The following is a 20284-nucleotide window of genomic DNA, read 5'->3' as shown; positions in this document are numbered from 1 at the left end:
CACAGGACTTGACATGTAATAAATGCTCAGTAATTATTTGCTGCCTTTTTATCCTTATTATTATTCTCCTTCTGTTCCTCCTCTTTCTTTCTTTCCCTTTTTCTTCTTTTTACTCTTCAGAATTGTGTCTTCAGCTCTGAGCAGATGACAGACACATGGACAGCAATAGACAACTCATGAAAGCAAGGGTAAAGGAATGGATAAGTGAACAGAGGAATGGAATAGCAGGCGAAATTTCCTTGAAACCAATTTGCATCAATCTGCCACGTGCCTTAGTCATACATTTTCCTCTTCAGCAGACTGAGGGTGATCTGGCTGTGACATCTGCAACCCTGGACAGGGTTGGCCTGTCAGGAACTGGACCTCTTCTCCCTCACAGCAGCAAACTCTGCTGAAGGGCAGAGCCTTCCTAGGTTAAAAATGTGCATCTTGGTTAAAAGAGGATGAGTTGCTGGGCTGTCTTAGAACCAGAAAGTTGGTACTCAAGGTCCATTTGTAAGAGCTTTGGAAATGCCTGTAATACCAAAAGGTACTATTTAGTCCCAAATTCTAAATTAAGTATTCAAGAAGTTTTCAAACAATCTCAAGAATTTACGTTAAATTGACACTATGATACATCAAAATTTTGCTGAATTAAGCTAAGAGAAGTATCCCGCAAGACCATTACTACAACATTATGTTGTGGAATATTAATTTAAACAACAATAATGAAAATAGTTATTGTGATATTTGCTTACATTTATATAAAATCTTTACCGTTTTGGAGTTCATGGCTCCAAAATAGTGTCAACATTTTAAGCTGCCAGATTTTATGGGGCTAAACGTGATTAACAGACATTCCTTGCCTTACACACCCAAAGGTTAAACATAAGCCAGAAACCGACACCAAATGTAGTTCAGGCCTTCCTGAATCAAATACCTTAGTGAAGAAAAATGATCAAATCTCAAGTTGTCTCATTCTTGGCAAGTACTTCTACCTTTGTTCTCTAGGGTTAGTAAATATTTAGGGAGAATTCCCATATAGGAGGGATTTCCTATAAAGTGGGAATTTCCTTGTTGTCTGTTTTCTACTCCTCCAAAAGGTAATTCACAACACTTGTTTCATTCTATAATCAATGGCTGTGATTCTTCTCTCATTCTACCTGTGCTTGTGTTTCCCTGTGTGGGTTGGAAATAGGACGCGGTACAGAAGTAAGTATAAGCATAAGCATGCACACACCGGAGGGAGCCTGGCAGAGTCTGCTCAACTTGGTTGCTTTTGAGTGGGGTTTTGTCAGTTCTTCTTTGCCCATTAGCTCCCATTGTTGTCCCTCTTTTTGATACAGTTCTACTGTCCTTTTGCTGTGGCTGGTGGTGGTGGTGGTTTGGTTTTGGGGACTATGCAGTTCCTAGCTTTATCCTTTGTCTTCTTAATCCTAAATGGCAAGTAAAAAGGAATCCAAATTTGTATGGAGATCCAGGGTATCTTAGGAGAGTCTCTCCCCAGATTGTTTTCTTTGTCCATGTGGAATATTTAGAACCATAGGCAGAGACCCACCTTCAACACTAGGTGCTTTCTGCCATTATATGGTTCTCGTTGCTGCTCTCCTTGACAGAGTTAATGGGCCCAAAAAAGTGAATTCCCCGTTTCAACTCAATTCCTTGGCATTGTACATTTGTCTATTCCTTTCAGAAGAGTTCACTTGCCTTAATCAAATTTGGTATATAACTGAAGGAATTTAAGATCTACCTTAAATTTTAGTTGATCTTTGATTTTTTGGCTCCAACCAGTGCCTTGGAAAAATGAAGGCAAGAGAACTTCTGGAAAAAAAGAAAAGAAAAAGCCAACGGGATTCAGTCTCAAACAGATCAGGTTCATGAAAATTCCTGTCTATTTTCCACAGAGGATTTTAGGGTAAATATCTCTGCTATTATAAGGTTCTTATATATTTACCAGAAATCTGTACCACTATCTAATGAAACTTAAGCAATTTCTGAAGTCTCCATAAGTATATAGGGATTTTAAATGTTTATCTGTTTATTTATAGAGAAGAAAACTTAAGTGATTAAATTTAGATTAATTAAATAAATCATGACTGATGACATACATTTTAATTATTGAAGGTTCATGTCACCATGGGCCAGGCCTATGCTAAGTTTCATAACATACTTTAAAAATGAAGTATAAATAAAAATAATAAGTTTCAGGAAAGTGAAAACACTTTATCAAAGGCCTACTCTAAAAAGTGGCTAGTTACAAAATACAAAGTCTTATTGTTCTATTGTTAAGAGCAGACCAGTCTATTAGAAAAGGAAAGATTCCCATTATGTTGTACATCTGAGACTAATATAGTGTTATATGTCAATTATATCTCAACTAAAAAAGAAAGAAAAAAAAGATTCCTAAAATTGGAGGTATATCACAGGGAAAAAATTTATAGGATAAAACCTCTCCATGGTACATAAGATGTGTGCAAAACTTCTGTTTATGATAAATGATGTTTAAAGGGGAGTGCTAGTGAGTGAATAAAAACAAAATAACTTTAAGCCAACTCATTCAAATAATACTACATCTGTTACTGAATGTGCACAGCATGTCTGAGGCTGGAAATCTGAGCTCTGGACCACATGTAGCAAAAACTCCTGAACAAGAAGAAACATGGCTGGAAAGTGCACAAAGGTCAGACCTCCAGGCATGTCTAGAAACAATCTGCATGTACACACACACACACACACACACACTTTTCATTTTATGACTTTATAGCATTTGGTGTTCCTTAATCTCAATTTCCTTAATTCCTATCTGTTATCCCTCTCTTAATTCGCATCCGTTCTCTTAAGGGTCTCTGTATTTATTTGAATATTTTTCTATGTCCTTTTAATCTGGGACTTGATCTGTACCGTAACTTGACTCTTTCTCTCTTTGCAAATTCTGTCCCAATGGGCCCAGATGTCCAGGGTTGCCATTACTCCAACCTCCTGCTCAATGAGGGATTCCTGGCTTATTTTTTTCCCTAAAGAAGGACGCTGGGCTTCGGCTTTGTTGGTTAGAGAAGTGGGAAGTCTGCAGGTCTCTGCTGGAAGGTCCTGGTCTGTATGTCCACCTTCCCTGGTCTCTCTTCCACTCCGGTAGGTCTGTTTGTGGACAACCGAGTGGTTTCCTCAGATACTATTTTTCCCTGTATTCTTGACCAGGCTCCTTTCGTTCTCCCCACTCCTCCCCCCGCGATTCTTCACACCCTTTAACAAACATTTTAAAAACAAAACACTGTAAAACTATTTCTACCAAGCACTCTTGCTAATTTGACTGAAAGTATACGCCACTTTAAGTTTAGACAAGTTCCACTGATGTGTGAGCACAAAGACACACACGTGCACATACACGAACACACACATCACAGCACAGACACACACACCACATACATGTACACAGACACACACCACATACACAGACACACACCACATACACACACACACAGACACACACCCACATAAACACACGCACACACTGCAACACATAGATACACAGATGCCCACCACATACACATACACACACATACAGACACACACCCACATAAACACAGACACACACACCGCAACACATAGACACATAGACACACACACACCACATACACACACACATAAACACATCCACACAGACACACACACCACATACACATATACACACACATAAACACATGCACACACACCACAATGCAGACACACACAGACACACACACATCAGTTTCCTACTCAGCAGCATCAAATTTGGATGCACCGTCCTATTCCTTCTGCCCATAAAAAAGAACTTCAACATTTTTACATACACCTGGTATTTGTAACATTTGCAAAGAAATAACAAGGGTGTTCAACATGTAGAATTCCAAGTCTTAATTACCCTTGCAGAGATGACTGTCCCTAAAATCCCAACACTAGGCCTTTGAGGAAGCAGCTGGCACCTTTTCCTTCCTCTGGGAAAGGGCTGCGGTTCACTGCTCTGATTTCTTCTGAATCCTTGTCTTCACTCACAAGGGCAGAAAAGTTAAAACAGAGGTTGCAAAATGGCAGCCTACCAGCCAAGTCTGGCCTTCGGATACATTTGGAATGGCCTACTCAGAGGTTTAAAGATAGTTTTTAGTTAGGTTAATGTTTCCAAATGAGGACATTTGACTGAAAAATCTGAATATCTGTGTCTCTTACACAAGTAGACGGTCTTACAACCCTGGGACCATGTTCCTTCTTGGCAACAATTGTCAAGGGACCGTATGGTGGCTCATGGAAAACATGAGATGCAACTCCTGTTCTAGCACAGCCTCAGCAATTCACTGTCTCTTAACATCCATCCCACGACAATCTGCGGCCTGACCTCCCTGACCCCTAGAGGCATGGGAGTTCTTCCTCTGGTGGAGATGGTTTAAACCTGGTTGTGAACTGATTTGAGAGAAACAAACAAACAGAACCTTACGTGAATCACAAGTGGTGGAAGGTATTAGTGGTGAAGGTAGAGACTTTTGAAAACATGAAATCAAAGACCCACACTGAACAAATTGCTCCTTCCTGGGGTAAATTCTGTGCAAATGGCCTATTCGTCAAAATTTGCTAATACAACGAAGACAGAAAATTGGGGGCAACAAAATATGACAGAGAGACTGCCTTGTTCTCTCTAAGTTCTAATTCCTTTCCTTTCTGGGCTCCCAGCCTCACCTACACACGGATGTCTCCTTGTGACCCAGAACTTGGGCAGAATGAAGGATGCCACCTAGAGGTCTGACCCAGAAAAGCTTCCCCCACAATCTTCCCTGCAACCAAAATGGAGAGAGGACACCAAGGACAGAAAGTGGGTAGAAGATGGAAGTACTCTGGGAACCCCCCAGGCCCACCCCACCCGCACCGCCCCCCCCCCCAATCCCACTGCACATTGACGTGTGGCTTGAGTGAGAAATGAGTATTTGTTTTTCACCAAGATGCTGAGATCTGGGGGTGTTTGTGACGATAGTTAGCCTACTCCTGATTAATGCAGAGGGCTCCTGAAAGCCAGCTAGGGAATGGATGGAGTAAGGTGTTCCTGAAGATAGGAATGATGACTAATAAGCATGTCTGTGCCTCCAAAGAGATAAAGATCCAAATAGAATAGAGGTGTTTAGTCCTTAAGGGCTAGGAGCCTGCTGCTACCAGGTTCCAGTTCCCTGATGAAGAGCAGCTGAAAATCGGCGGGTGTGTTTAGGAAATCTTTTACATGAAATTGCTCAATACAGCTGTGCTTTTCCTACCCAAGGGTAGGGGAACACATAAAGAAAAAGCCCATCTGTTTGGGGACTGTTAATGCTCCCCAAGGCTCCTCGGTAACAAACCTGAAAAGGGGAGTAGAGAAAACTATCAAGATGAGACCTAATTCTGCTTAAGAATAGTGTCTGAAACCCATGACCCCCTAGAGGGATACACAATTCCAAGTTAGAACTCTTTATAATTTAGTACTGTCGAAACGATAGGAGTTTTAAAATTCTGGTTTACATTAACCTTAAACTAGGGATTCATTGTTCTAACCACAAATTTCCTCTTTTCTGTAGTGCGGAGACAACTATATGGAGGGTTTCTAAGGATTTAGCAATTTGTTGCGATAATTAGGAATAATGAAGAGATGGCATAATAACCAGCTCGTTACTTTGGACTTTTTTTTTCTCTACTTGTTATGGGTCGTTTGTGATATAGCAATTTAGTATATAGAACACTTCGATGTTAATGATCTTGTTTCCTGGGGATTTGCCCATAATAAGAAAGTTGGTTCCTAAGTGGTTCCAGCTCACGAAATGAGTCTTGACATAGTAGAGAACTGAGCCCTGTAAGATGGTGAGTTTCGGTCCTAAGAAAGGCTGACTGTATCACAGAGTGACAACCCCAGTGTCTAATTCCACCCCAGGGCACAACCCATGGAGTCCTGTAGGTCACAATCTATTCGAAGGAAGTCCTATAAGAAATTTATTTTAATGTGTGTACTCTGCCTCTTTGAATAAAATGAGGAAGATTAAAAAAGCATATATAAGAAAGTTAATGGAAGAGGAAGAGATAATCAAGGCTGTGAATGAAAAATGTTGCCTGCCATATCAATAAACAAAGGATGTTGCCGCCATCAGCCACTGCGGGCCCCTGACGGTGAGCCCTGTGGGAACTCAGGATGAGAAAGAACAGGATACAGGCCCTAGATAGCTAAGGTGCGTATCAAAGGAATGGTTTCAATGAGCCCAGACTCTTGCATCTTCCCATAGGTAGAAAAGCTCTAAATTCCTTCCTCTGGAAGTTAGCTTAGGCTCTGCAGAGAGGTCCTACCCTGGAAAGCCACTCTCCCGATCAACAGCACCACCTAAGTAAAAGAATAAAAGTTTGCTTTACCATGGAAAACCTCAAGACCTAAGTTTGAAAGATACGTGGCCCAAGTTTGCTGTTTCACAACAGATAAGTCAGGAGCCTGATTAGACACGTGTAATGAAAGGCATTTCAAATCTAAGCTTCATTTGAGTACCATTCCATAAAGGATGCTACTTACGGGAAACTGGGTGTCAGATTTCACATCATTTGCTCTTTAAAGAATGAAGTTAGATCAGCAAAGATGGAAACACATGAGCTGTTGCAAAATCACCTTGTCGGATAACGTTCAATCGGACACCCTCGCCCCTGCAAACCACCACCATCCTTATCAGATAGTCTCAGCTTTCTGCTATGTAGCATCATCTTCTGGATTCTATGTTTGCAAAGAAGGCACTCAGTGGCTTAATCCTGACTGGCTCCTTGTGACAGTTTTCCTCTTGGGCGATCTGCCACCATGTCTGTATTTTGATCAAGGGACCTATCTTTGTGTACTGAAAGCTTCCTCCCCCTTCCTCATCAGCTCCAGCCGTCAGTTCCTACAAACAACCTTGTTCTGACTACTTTTCTCCTCTCCGTCTTTGGGCAGAGCATGCTTAGTCCAACAAATTTCCACCCCGTGCTCTCTGTCATAGCCCATCTAGGCCAAGGGCTCTTTGCTTGGCCTCCACTAGGCCTCCCCTGGCCCTCACCTCAAAGCAGAATGAGCTCTATTGCCAGCTGGGTCTTCCTATTTCCGATGATCATCATTCAGCCTGTACTAACAAGATCTTTTCCTAGGAATTTTGTAAAAAGGACCAAAAGGACTAAGTGAGAAATAAAAACGACTAAAATAATCTCATGGAATAAAGTATATACAGTTCAAACATACACTTACTTCCAAACAAAAACTGTTGTGTGATGTGGGTCTGGTACTGCCTTTTGCCAAAACACTCCATTAAGTGCAGCAAAGGGAATCTGGCGTCAGAGTTTTAGCCAGACTTCCCTCTGTGTTCTTGACTTTACCCCACTTGGTTCCTACTCCCCACTGATAAAGCACACGGCTTGGGGCTGCCTACCAACTCTGGGGGTCCTTCATCTCTCTCAAGCTGTGATCTCAGTGTTCAGACTTGCGGTACAGGCACTTCACCGACCACTCATATAGTTTTAGCTTTCTAAGACTACAAGGGATTACACAAATCCCTGCAAATCTCAACGTTAATTGCATTTGTTTCCACCAGATTACTCTCAGCAATACAGCTAGACCTGTGTTTTACCCAAGGATAGATTCTCTACTTTCAGGTTGGATTCTGCTGTAAAAACTCCTTTGGTCCTCACACATTCTGAGTAAAGTACATGGTTACACAAGGTACAAACTTCCTGTTACAGGATAAATAAATCCTGGGGATGTGATGTACAGCATGGCGACTACAGTTAATAATACTGTACGGTATATTCGAAAGTTGCTAAGTGAGTAGATCTGAAAAGCTCTCATACAAGGGGAAAATATATTTGTAACTATGTATGGTGATGGATGTTAACTAAATTTATTGTGGGGACCATTTTGTAATATATACACATATCAAATCATTATTTGATTTACACCTAAACTAGTACTAAACTAAACTAAAACTAATACAATGTTATATGTCTATTATATCTCAATTAAAAATGCATTAATTTAAAAAAAGAAGGAGGAGGACTTGTAACAAATGATGATAATATATAAGTTCCTGATGACCAATAAAAAAATTAAATGTAATAAATACTTGTAAAAAGGTAAATAAAAACACGTTCGTCAATCTTAAAACACAACAACAGCACAGCTCCTTGGTCCTAACACTTTCTGAGTCCCACTGTCAGAAATAGTACCTTGGCAACCCAAGCTCTTGCTACGTCATCATTTCCCACCCAGGCTCTTCATGCCTCCATGTAATTCCATCACTGTGTGAACCAGGAAATCTGCTCCTGGCTACGTGGTGATGTATTCGTGGCCCCCGCAGCAGCTCACGTGGTTCCACGTGGCTCCCAGGCTCCTAACGCCCTGGATGCTCTTGACGTTGCCCCAGCTTCTATTCGCCTTTCTTTCCTAAAATCATAGTGACTCCTTCAAAAATGCTAAGAAGGCTTCCCTGGTGGCGCAGTGGTTGAGAGTCTGCCTGCCAATGCCGGGGACACGGGTTCGAGTCCTGGTCTGGGAAGATCCCACGTGCCGCGGAGCAGCTGGGCCCGTGAGCCACAATTACTGAGCCTGTGCGTCTGGAGCCTGTGCTCCGCAACGGGAGAGGCCACGATAGTGAGAGGCCCGCGCACCGCGATGAAGAGTGGCCCCCGTTCGCCGCAACTAGAGAAAGCCCTTGCACAGAAACGAAGACCCAACGCAGCCATAAATAAATAAATAAACAAATACTTAAAAAAAAAATGTGTTAAATGTTTAAAAAAAAAATGCTAAGAAACGAAATGTGAGTAACAAAAAGGTTGCATGTTCTAAATTGTAAAACACTGGCGTGGGTATCGTTTAGAAACTACGTAACATGATCCTCCAGTGTCCTTTTTTTAAATTAAATGACCTCTCCAAAGAGCATGCCAGACACATGCGATTTGGCAATTTAATTTGAACGCTATCATTTCAATGCAAAATGCTGTAGCTTTTTTTAACTGAGTGATTATTGGTTAAATTCTTAGGTGTGACTTCATATTTTGCCACCAAGTACTTTTTCTAAGGAAAATGTGTGTATGATCATGCCTCTTGGTAATAATCTTTTTAACAGGCAGCAAAGCGATCAGAAACTAGGTCATGTCACTGCCCACAATGAGATATGGCCTGGTCAAAATCTCTACATTGGGCATCTGTTTAACCCAGGTTCCTAAAACTCAGAACCTAAGGCAAAGCTCTTGTGCCAGTGTTCTATCTGGGAGTGTAATCTCGGGGCAGCAAACAAGAGGGAAAGAAGAAAGTGAGGCAGGGAAGGAGGGAAAGCGGAGGTAAAGTGGTACTTGACCGAGCTGGCCAGAGCTTCTCAAGGAAACACAACTACTGCTCTGTTGCTTGGGGCACAGACAAGATGCTGTTTGAAGCCCCTTTGTCCCATTGGGGATAAGAAGGGCAGACATTTTTTTTTTTTTTTTTATGACTGTGTTGGGTCTTCGTTTTTCTGTGCGAGGGCTTTCTCCAGTTGTGGCAAGCGGGGGCCACTCTTCATCGCGGTGCGCGGGCCTCTCACTATCGCGGCCTCTGTTGTTGCGGAGCACAGGCTCCAGACGCGCAGGCTCAGTAATTGTGGCTCACGGGCCCAGTTGCTCCGCGGCATGTGGGATCTTCCCAGACTAGGGCTCGAACCCGTGTCCCCTGCATTGGCAGGCAGACTCTCAACCACTGCGCCACCAGGGAAGCCCAAGAAGGGCAGACATTTTATGGGCAGGCTTCTCCTCAACTCTAGACCACCCCAATGAGGACCTATCTTCCCTGCACTTTTGGGTTGGGGGGCACAGTCCCTCCAGGAGCTTCCGGACACCAGCTCTTCCAGGGGTCCGGGCAACTGTCACAGGAGCAGAGGAGGGAATGGGTATCCTCACTTCTGACCATGTGACTTGGTGCTCTGGTTCCTGCATCTGTGACTCCTCAGACAAGAAGAAAGAGTAATTTCCCAACTGTCCCAGTGTGAAGACACAGGGCTGGAAGGTGTCTCAGCCTTGGAGAGGCGTAAACTTGTGTCTTGTAGCCCTGAAAGGTCGAGGATGCTCTGGTCCAACATCCTCATTTTCCACATGGGAAATTGTCACAGAGAAGGGCCTCTGTCTTTTAGTCCTATCTTATAACGTTTACAGTTGGCAAAGAACTTTCATACTCATCATCTCATTTGACCCTTTCTTTCCACAGCCCTCAAGGGACACATCAGATACTATTACCTGCACCTGACAGTCCTAAGAAATGGAATCTCTATGTCTGGACTCTGAAGCTAAGGCTCTTTCTATTACGCTTAACGTCCAGTTTTTCTTGCATCCCCTTCAGTTCAAGGAGGCATGGCTTTTGAAGGCATTCTAATCAACCCTCACTTTGTTGTCTGAGAAGCCCTGTGATTTCTCATCTGTTAACCCAACCAGTACCTAGTGGATAATAAGTATTTCGGACAATACATTTGATCCATGTTCCCCTGCAGGAATTCAGGGAGGCTGGCTCAGGTGTTAGCTCCACGGGACAGATTGTGAAGGAAGGAATATGTACAGTTATTGGAACAAGTTACAAGACTGTTGACAATGACTGGTTCAAGACAGGATACCAAGAATCAGAGCTGGAGGATCATATTTGGAGCTCAAGTGCACCATCCGATCCAGCAAGGCCAGAGGAAGATTTAGTGGCTAGAGGAGAGAGCTAAAGGTTTGTGGAAGAAAAGACCAAGGAATATGGGGTTGAGAAAAAGGAAGCGGGCAGAGATCTGGGTAAATAACTAAGATGAGATGGTGGCAGGTTTTTGAGTTGCTCAGGAATGAACAGCATGACTGAGCTGAGCTCATTTGAAAAGCCAGCTACAGAACCAAAATAATGCATTTTCTGCTGCCTACTGGAAAATTCCAAATCTGATAATTATTTACTGTTTACTTTGGCTACCTACTTCAGGGCTCAACCCATAAAATGCTTACATTCTGTAAAGAAATATAAACTGTGTACATATTGCTGCTGAATCACAAGAGGGTATGAGATAAGTATCACATGAGTAGTATAAACAACATACTCTAGTTATTCAGAGGGATAAGAAAGCTGAACTTTGAGTTTGAAACCATAGGTTTTTGAAGAGAAGAGCATCCTGCATTGTGAAGATTTACCTGCCTGGAGGCAGAATATAAAACAGATCAGAGACGAAGTGACTGAGACACAGAAATCAGTGAGGAGATTATCGTAATAGTCCATACAGGAGCAAGAAGGTTTAGTATAAGTCATGGTAATAAATATATTTTGAACTTATGCATTTAAGTTTATCTCTTTAGATTTTTTTCCTTAAGACATAGTATCAAAGATAAAGTACATAAAATGTTTTTCTTTTCCATTATGGTTTATTACAGGATATTGAATATAGTTCCGTGTGCTATACAATAGGACCTTGTTTATCCATTCTATATATAATAGTTTACATCTGCTAGTCCTAAAGACCCATTCCATCCCTCCCCTGACTGCCCTCCTCCTTGGCAACCACAAGTCTGTTCTCTATGTCTGTGAGTCTATTTCTGTTTCATAGATAGGTTCATTTGTGTCATATTTAGATTGCACATGTAAGTGATACCATATGGTATTTGTCTTTCTCTTTCTGACTTACTTCCCTTAGTATGATAATCTCTAGGTTCATCCATGTTGCTGCAAATGGCATTATTTCTCTTTTTTATGGCTGAGTAGTATTCCCTTGTATATATGTACCACATCTTTATCCATTCATTTGTCGATGGACATTTAGGTTGTTTCCATGTCTTGGGTATTGTAAATAGTGCTGCTATGAACGTAGGGGTGCATGTAAAAGATAAAGTACATTTAACTCATGAAGTCCATACTCCCCTGAATGTCCTTTGAGCCATCTCTATTTGAACACTGGTTTAGCTTTGTTCACAGGGTCTGGAAGTGAGAAGGTAGGTGCTAAATATGAACAATTATTATTGGAGGAGATAGTATGGTAACATAGTTGTGCCTACATTAGTTTTGGGACCAGACACATCTGAATTCAGATTTATTTGCCAGTTTGTAACCTTGGGCAAATTACTTACAAGTTCTCTAAACCTCCGTTCTTTATCTATAACATGGGAATAGTGATATTTCCCTGGTGGTGATAAGGTAAGATTTAAATGAGGTTGCGCATTTGCTATCTCTCTAGACAGCCAACACTCTGGAAATATAACCTATTGTTACTTCAGGACTGTTAAAATGGTCACATTTCTGCCATTTTACATCATAATGATACCATTGGCAGATTATCTGAACTACATGTATCCTGATCTTGTTACACAGTTGAAGTTGTCATAAAAACAGATATTGCGTCCATCTATTTCATGTTGTGAATACTAGTTTTAAACTATAGTATGTTCCTCATTTTTATACTTGAAGTTAAAACTTGGCAACTTGAGTTAACATATGTATCAATGCAAAGTAATGCTTAAATCCACACTATATTTCTTCGTACAAAGCTCTAACACTTAAGAAAATAGTTTGGAAATACCAGGTACAAAAGTGTATGCTTACATTCGTATCTTACTGAAGCACTTTCTTCCACGTGTGTCTGTGTGTACACGTGTAAATGCACATAGTTTTAATGATTAGATCTAAGAGTTGCTTGACAATAATTAGACCTCAGAGAACGTGGAAGAGGATTACCTCTTTCTCCTTTGGTTTCATGTGACTAAGCATGAAACCTTTGATGCAGAATTTAGGCTTTGAAAGAGGAGGGGGACACATAAAAGTCAAGAGAGACAGAGGCTTGGGAACAGAGTTGTTGGGACGTGGCCGGTGTTTTGGTCTCTGACCCGAGACAACTGAAGAGAATAGGCAGCTAACACAGGTCAGTTGTCACACTGGGTGTTCCAGTGCCCTTCTTTAGGGGATATTTATTCAGCATTCCTCTTCTTTCTCTGTCCCCAAACCTGCTCTAAATGTCAGTGCCTGTATGGACACAAAGGCTCTCAGATTAATATCCATCTGAGACTACTAAACTGCTTATTTTTGCAAGACAGTGTTAGGATCCATCCAGGAAACAGACAAACAAAAATTACCTACAAGAATCTACAGTTTCTTAACAAATATCAAAATCCCCTCTTCTCTGCAAAGAATGAGGAAAAACCCCAACATTTAAAAATAAATTGTACGACAAACTAGTGAATATAACAAAGAAGAAACAGACTCACAAATATGGAGAACAAACTAGTGGTTACCAGTGGGGAGGTGGGGAGAGGGGCAATTTAGGGGTGGGGAGAGGGGCAATTTAGGGGTGGGGACTGGGAGGTACAGACTACTGGGTGTAAGATAAGCTCAAGGATGTATTGTACGACACAGGGAATATAGCCAATAATTTATTTATTTATTTATTTATGGCTGCATTGGGTCTTCGTTGCTGCGTGCGGGCTTTCTCTAGTTGCGGCGAGCAGGGGCTACTCTTCATTGCGGCGCTCGGGCTTCTCACTGCGGTGGCTTCTCTTGCTGCGGAGCACGGGCTCAGTTCTTGTGGCTCACGGGCTCTAGACTGCAGGCTCAGTAGTTGTGGCGCACGGGCTTAGTTGCTCCGCGGCATGTGGGATCTTCCCGGACCAGGGTTCGAACCCGTGTCCCCTGCATTGGCAGGCGTATTCTTAACCACTGCGCCACCAGGGAAGTCCCATAGCCAATATTTTGTAATGACTGTAAATGGAAGGTAACCTTTAAAATTGTACAAAAAAAATTTAAAAATTGGACCGACTAATCACTATGCCCTGTAATTCTGAAGTAGTTCTAGCATAAATGATATCTGCTACATGTGAAATATCATATGAAAATATCTGGGACTTATTTTGCCAACATCACAGGGACTGTTAATATTACAGTGGTTTGTCATCCTCATTCCAATGTGAATAAAATGATTGATTTTAGTTTGACGTTAGCAAAAATAAAGTTATTTTTCCCCACCCGCAAACAAATAAATCAATCAATAAAAATAAGCCAAGGGAAACTTCAAATAGGATGTTAAACATGTTGGTTTCCAGCCCCACTCCCACCCCTGCCTGGGTAAGTATCTTCCAGATCCATAGGCTCCAGCTTGAGGGGTCGGTACAGAGAAGGACAACGAAAGGAACACCTGGCTTATTCAACAGTTCACTGAACACCAGGGATGAAGTTTAATGATCTGTGACTCCACCAGGCGCAGACCACCTAGTCGCATGCCTTTGATTAGCTTGGCCTGCAGAAATCACCTCCTGAACCCTGAGTAGATGTGGCAGACAGAAACGTAAACATCACCCAAAGCAGCAAAGTCACAGGCATTAACCTTTAACAAATATTTATTGAATATCTGGCAGCCTCAATGCTCTTATTCCAGGAGGAGCTGGCAAACTAAAGGAGGGAGAGAAGGAGACACGCATGTGACCAACCACAGTTTATTTTCACAAGCGCTACACGGAAGAACAAAGAACCTGGAGAACACATTCCAAAAATAAAAAGCAATATATTCTTCCTGGAGAGTTGAAGGAGCCTGGAAGAACTCTCACAAGTGGTGACATTCAAGAAAGGCCTTAGGAAGTAAAGAAAGCCACCCAGCAAAGCAAGGGGAGGCAGACATTTGATGTGAGAGTGGGAACAGGACACGTTATGACAGCAAGTAGCTCATGATGCGTCCATGGATGGAACATGACACGTGGAGGTTTAGAGGGGATTAAAATGTGACATTGTAGTCATGTTCTGGAGGAATCTGAATGCCATATTAAGAAATTTGGGCTTTATTCTGTGAGTATTATGCAATTGTTGAATCATTCTTTCAAACAATATTTTAGAGGAACTACTATGTGCTAGGTCCTGTTAACAGATGTTAACATCTGAAAATTAAAAAATAAAAGGAATCTGAAAGCCATGTTAAAAAAAATTTGGGACTTTATTCTGAGTATAATGAAATCATTGAATCACTCAATCAAACAATATTTTAAATGACTACTATGTACTAGGTACTGTGTTGGTTTCTGGAAATTAAAAGAAAGAGGACAGTCTTCTCTCCAGGGGCCCACAGACTAGCAGGGAGAAAGGCAGCCACACAATCCCAACACAGTAAGTTAAATACTAAGAAGAAGGAACACTGGGGAATTGGGGAGACAAGAGTAAGTCTGCCTAAAACATAAGGAATCATAACACCCACAATTACTAGTTAGTTGGCTTTTTTAAATAAGTGCTGGGAACAGTTGTGCTCTATACCCGCTGTGTTCACTGAATCCCAAAGACCACGGGAGGTAGGTTCTCTTGTATTATTACCCCTGTTCTACGGATGCTGAAACCCAAACAGCTGGAGTTGCCAGCTCGCATGGCTGGTGGGCAGCAGAGGTAGGATTTGAAGCTGGCAGTCTGGCACTAAGCCCGAATGTTTAACAACGTCACTATTTTCTCTCTTAAGGATAAACGTAATTTGATATGATGATCAGAGGGTACAACTTGAGAACGCAGAGACCTGCCAGGCAAGGCTGGTGGGAGGAGCCGGGATCCCGGGGTCCAGACGTGGAGGCGCACAGGTGGATGCCGGGGGAGGGGGCGCCGCATGTGGGGGCCCTCAGGCCAGTCCAGGCTCCAATCAGCATCTGTCAATCAAACCCAAAGGGCATATTGGGGGACAGTCCCTCATCTAACTTGATGCTTACAGGTTTTCAAGGTCCTGATTGCTGTCATTTGGGAACCATATCAATACGAAGCCTACTTACGTCTCCCACATCTCAGGAGGGAATCAGGGAGTTGAGATGTTGTCTGCGACTCGAGCCAAGCCCAGGTATCACCGCGGAGATGCTGCCCATAGTTGCGGCAGCTCAGTCCACGTCCGCGGCGTCCACACCTGCGCCCCTCCACCCGCCGGCTTCACCTGCTCTGCGGCGGATGGACGGGTGTAGGAACACCCCACTTCAGGCCCTTCGGGTGGGGAAATCCCGCCGGGTTTGCGCAGGCGCCCTCTCTGCTCTTTGCCAGGACCACCTGCAGATAAACTCCCTGCACCCAGCCTCATCTCAGGCCCCGCTCTCGGGAGACCCAAACTAAGACAATTTCTTTGCATCCTGTGGAATCTCCTCCTTTCAGAGCGTCCTTCATCACCCCCACAAGGGTCTCTGCCACAGTAGGCAGTAAAGGGAGGCTAAGGTGCTGCTGACTTACACAAAAATGATGTTGTCCTTAAACAAAGCAAGGAGAAACTTTTGGTGGCTTGTAGGTATCCGTGGGGATAATTGCGGGTGTACTTCCCTAATTTACCCTCACACTCAAGATTTCTATACCTAAAAGAAGGGAAAGGAAGTGGAGACTATTACTTCATTTGCCATAACCTGACATGTCTGTAACTAGAGTACAGATCCCACCCCACCCTGACCTCCTGGAGGCCCAGAGAGGTGGCCTCCATCAGCTCTAGGATCTAAAGATCTGGCAAACATCTGTACTCCTAATGCCTTTTTTCCCATTGACATGTATGTTTTCCTTCCTTCCTTCCCCCCTTGCTTTCTTTTTTTCATTTCTTCTTTCCCTCCCTCTCTCTCCCTCCTTCTTTCTCCCTTTAATCCCAAGCTTGACTCCTCCAAATCCCAGGATCCTTAGGGGTGTGTGTGTGTGTGTGTGTGTGTGTGTGTGTGTATTTAAGGAGAGGAACCAGGCAGTTAGTGAGGAATCTCAGAGCCCAGGGAAGTCACTTGAGCTCTTGGATCCTCGCTTGCTGGTTTATAAAATCAGGATGGAGGGAGAATCAGAAGAGATGACCTCTAAGAATTCTTACGAAATTCCATGACTTGAACAGAACTCAACAGTGAAATAAAGCTACTTCCAAAGTAATAAACATCTCAAAGAACAGAAGTAAATTGTCATCTGCTGAGTGTGAAAGAGACTTGGAGGTGGTGACGAGTAATCGGCAGAGCTTTCCAAAGAAAAGCTCCAAAGCGAAAAGTGATAGTCCCCCAAATACTCGGCGAAGTCCCTGAAATGACACCACCTACCTCTCTCAGGACCTATCCTACATCCTACAAGGGTCCTCCTCCTCACTAGCTATCAGTTAATTCCCGCAGATGTGCTAAGTGATGATGCCAGGGAGGTTTATCTCTAATGAGGAACTCTTAAACATCAAAAAAACTTTAAGATCAGAAGAAATAACGAGCTAATGGAGTGAATCCAGGTGTGGTGACAAGCATGAGATAGACGCTTGAGGGAGAGCAAGGAATTTTCACAGCACCATTAAATTTACGTCCTGTACAGGGCTCCTAATCTGTCAACTTGTGACAAGACACCTGCAGCCACTGCAGTCAGTGCTCTGCGTGATGAGGTGGGGCATCAGAAAACAGATGATTTAATTAGCCAATACCTGCATTTACCCACAAAAACCTCAAGGATTTCATGGGAAGACAAACATATTATTTCAAAATTAACTTTGAAGCTTGCAAATGAAAGCAGCCTGCTATCTTCCTGCATCGGGGGGGAGATGGTGAGCCCACATCAGGAGCCCATGGCTGGGAAATGGACCGTTGAAGACCTTCATTCTTCACAGGGCAGTGATGGTGGATAATGCCTCACTGACTCTGAGACCTCACAGCCCAGGTGCCTCCAGCACCAGCAATTCACATCAATTCATGTGCTCCCAGTAAAGCTGACCAGGGCACTAAAAAATAATAAAACCTCATTATAAAGAAAGGAGAAATACAGTGATGTCCAGGCAGTTGCTTCAGCACAAAATAAAAATGTGTTTAGTTTGATGGCCTTAAGGTGGACACAGAAGAGACCTACATCTCTTCCATTGTTTTGTCACCCCAGACATGATAGTTTACTGGGGGAAAATGTTGCATTGAAAAGCCTCCTTATTTTTTTTTCATGTTTAAGAAAGGAAAAAAAAGATACAGAAGGAAATTTCGTTTCAAATAGTCACAGGAATAAGTATCAGTTAGCTGTGGCTGAATAACAAACAATCCCAGAAATTAGTGACTTAAAAGAACAACCATTTATTTAGCTCATGATGCTGTGAGTCAGCAATTTGGGCTCATCTGGGCTGCTCTGGCTTTGACTGCGCTCACTTGTGTGTCTGGGGGCAGCTGGCTTCTAGGGGCTGGCTGGCTGTCAGCTGGTCAGGCAGAGGCAGTAGCAGAATACCTGGCAGACGTGTAAGGAGGGGGAGGAACTGCGTCCATTTTTACAACCTAAAGCAGTTACTATACTATGCCTAGACACAAAATAAATATATTGAAGGTGGAGAAGAAAAGAGAAGCTTGGGCATTATGGCTACTTCGTTATTACCATTCTACTGCAACAGAATCAATTCCAAGATAAGCTTTCTGTAGTTTCTTTTAACATCCTCAAGTCACCTTAGTGTATAATAGTATATAAAATTATATATAATAAGCATAGGATATTATGCAAAAATAATAATTTTAGCTTGTTTTGTTTGCCTTCTGTCTATGATTTTTTACCTTACCACTATCTTCCAGTCACCTTCACCTAGAGTCACAGTTGGACCATCACTGGAGAGAAAAGAAGGATCACATTAAAGACTAACCTTCCTAATAACAATGGAGTTATTCACTTACTGCTCAGAAAACAGAAACAATTTTCCCAGAGTTAGTTACAAGTGGAAACAGTACTGGAACCCCAATTTCTTGAGTGTTGGTTCAATACTCTATTCTTTAAACCATGCTGATTGCCTGGAATGATTTTTATGAAATAAGTCTATTGATTTACTTATTTTACTCAGATGGCCAGAGTGCTCACAGACATAGTATACTGCCTGGAAAAGTTCTCTGCTGGAATAAACAAGACCAGACAATAGATCAGGACCACCTTACTGAGCTTGGAGTTGCTATGGCTACTTGCTGTTTCCAGCTGGCTTTCATCCCTCCCCTTTGCAGCTGTCTGGTAATTCTCAGGGAGGGATGGGGGCACTGCAGGTGGCCACAGTGCTCGTGCCTCTTCTCTGCTGGCAGTAGCACTTAGGATTAGTTCAGGCTGCATAAAAGAGAAAACTCCAAATAACAGTTGTATAAGCATGGTTCTCTTTTAAAACTGTTCTCACACCATGAAAGTTGAGTTAGGCAAACAGGACCAGGTAGGCAGCTCCACAAATTCCCCAGGGCCCCTGGTTTCTTCTTTCTGTTTCTAACTGCATCTTTTGCTTAGTACTTCTGTCCTCAAGAGCATCATAGGGCTGCTGAAGCTTCAGCCATCACATCTACTGTCCAAGCAGTGAGAAGGCAGAAGAGAGGAAGGAAAAAGAGGAACAGCTTCCTCTAACACTCTCCCTAGACACCACATCCAAAAATCCATCTTACTTCTGTTGGCCAGTGCTTATTACAAGGCTGTACTTTGTTACAAGGAAATCTGGGAAATACAGTCTTTTACTTGGACACACTGCCAGCATGAATAAAAGAAGGGTCTTCTTACAAAGCAAGAAAAAGAGATTGGGTATTGAGCAGGTACCTGTCACTCTCCCACACTTGCCCACTGGAGATAGCCAGGCTTTGATGAAATAAAATGTTTTGGTTTTTTTTTCCCCCTCAAAACAACATTTCTCTCCTCCTGATTGGGAAGGGCCCCTGTACTTTGTAGCAGGAGGTCAGAATTTGTATCCAGTGACAGGGTCAAAATCTCTGACAAAAGATGGCAACATGGCGCTTCCCCGGTGGCACAGAGGTTATAAGAATCCGCCTGCCAATGCAGGGGACATGGGTTCGAGCCCTGGTCTGGGAAGATCCCACATGCCGTGGAGCAACTAAGCCTGTGCGCCACAACTACTGAGCCTGCACTCTAAAGCCCGCAAGCCACAACTACTGAAGCCTGTGAGCCTAGAGCCCATGCTCCACAGCAAGAGGAGCCACTAAAATGAGAAGCCCTCGCACCGCAATGAAGAGTAGCCCCCGCTCACCGCAACTAGAGAAAACCTGCGCACAGTAACGAAGGCCCAACACAGCCATAAATAAATAAATAAATAAATAAAATCTATTAAAAAAATAAAATAAGATACATTTGAGCTCATGAAATTTATTTAGCACTGAACTTTTAAAAGTAAATTTTGGTTCATATTAAATAAGAATAACGTTAGAGTGAAGAAATCAATGAAAAATGCTCCAGTGGAGCAACTGGAACTCATATAGATCACTAATGAGAATGTAAAGTGGTAGAGCCATTTTGGAAAATTGGCAAGTTTTAGAAATTTAAACCCACTCTTAGCTGTACTACCCTGCAATTCTACTCTGATGCATTCACTCCAAAGAACTGAAAACATATGGCAACACAAAGGTTTGAACACCAGTG

The sequence above is a fragment of the Balaenoptera borealis genome (genome assembly GCF_965194805.1).
Source record: "Balaenoptera borealis genome assembly, chromosome: 14".
NCBI lineage: Eukaryota > Metazoa > Chordata > Mammalia > Artiodactyla > Balaenopteridae > Balaenoptera > Balaenoptera borealis.
The sequence above is the reverse complement of the archived record's forward strand: the minus strand, read 5'-3'. Positions refer to the sequence as shown.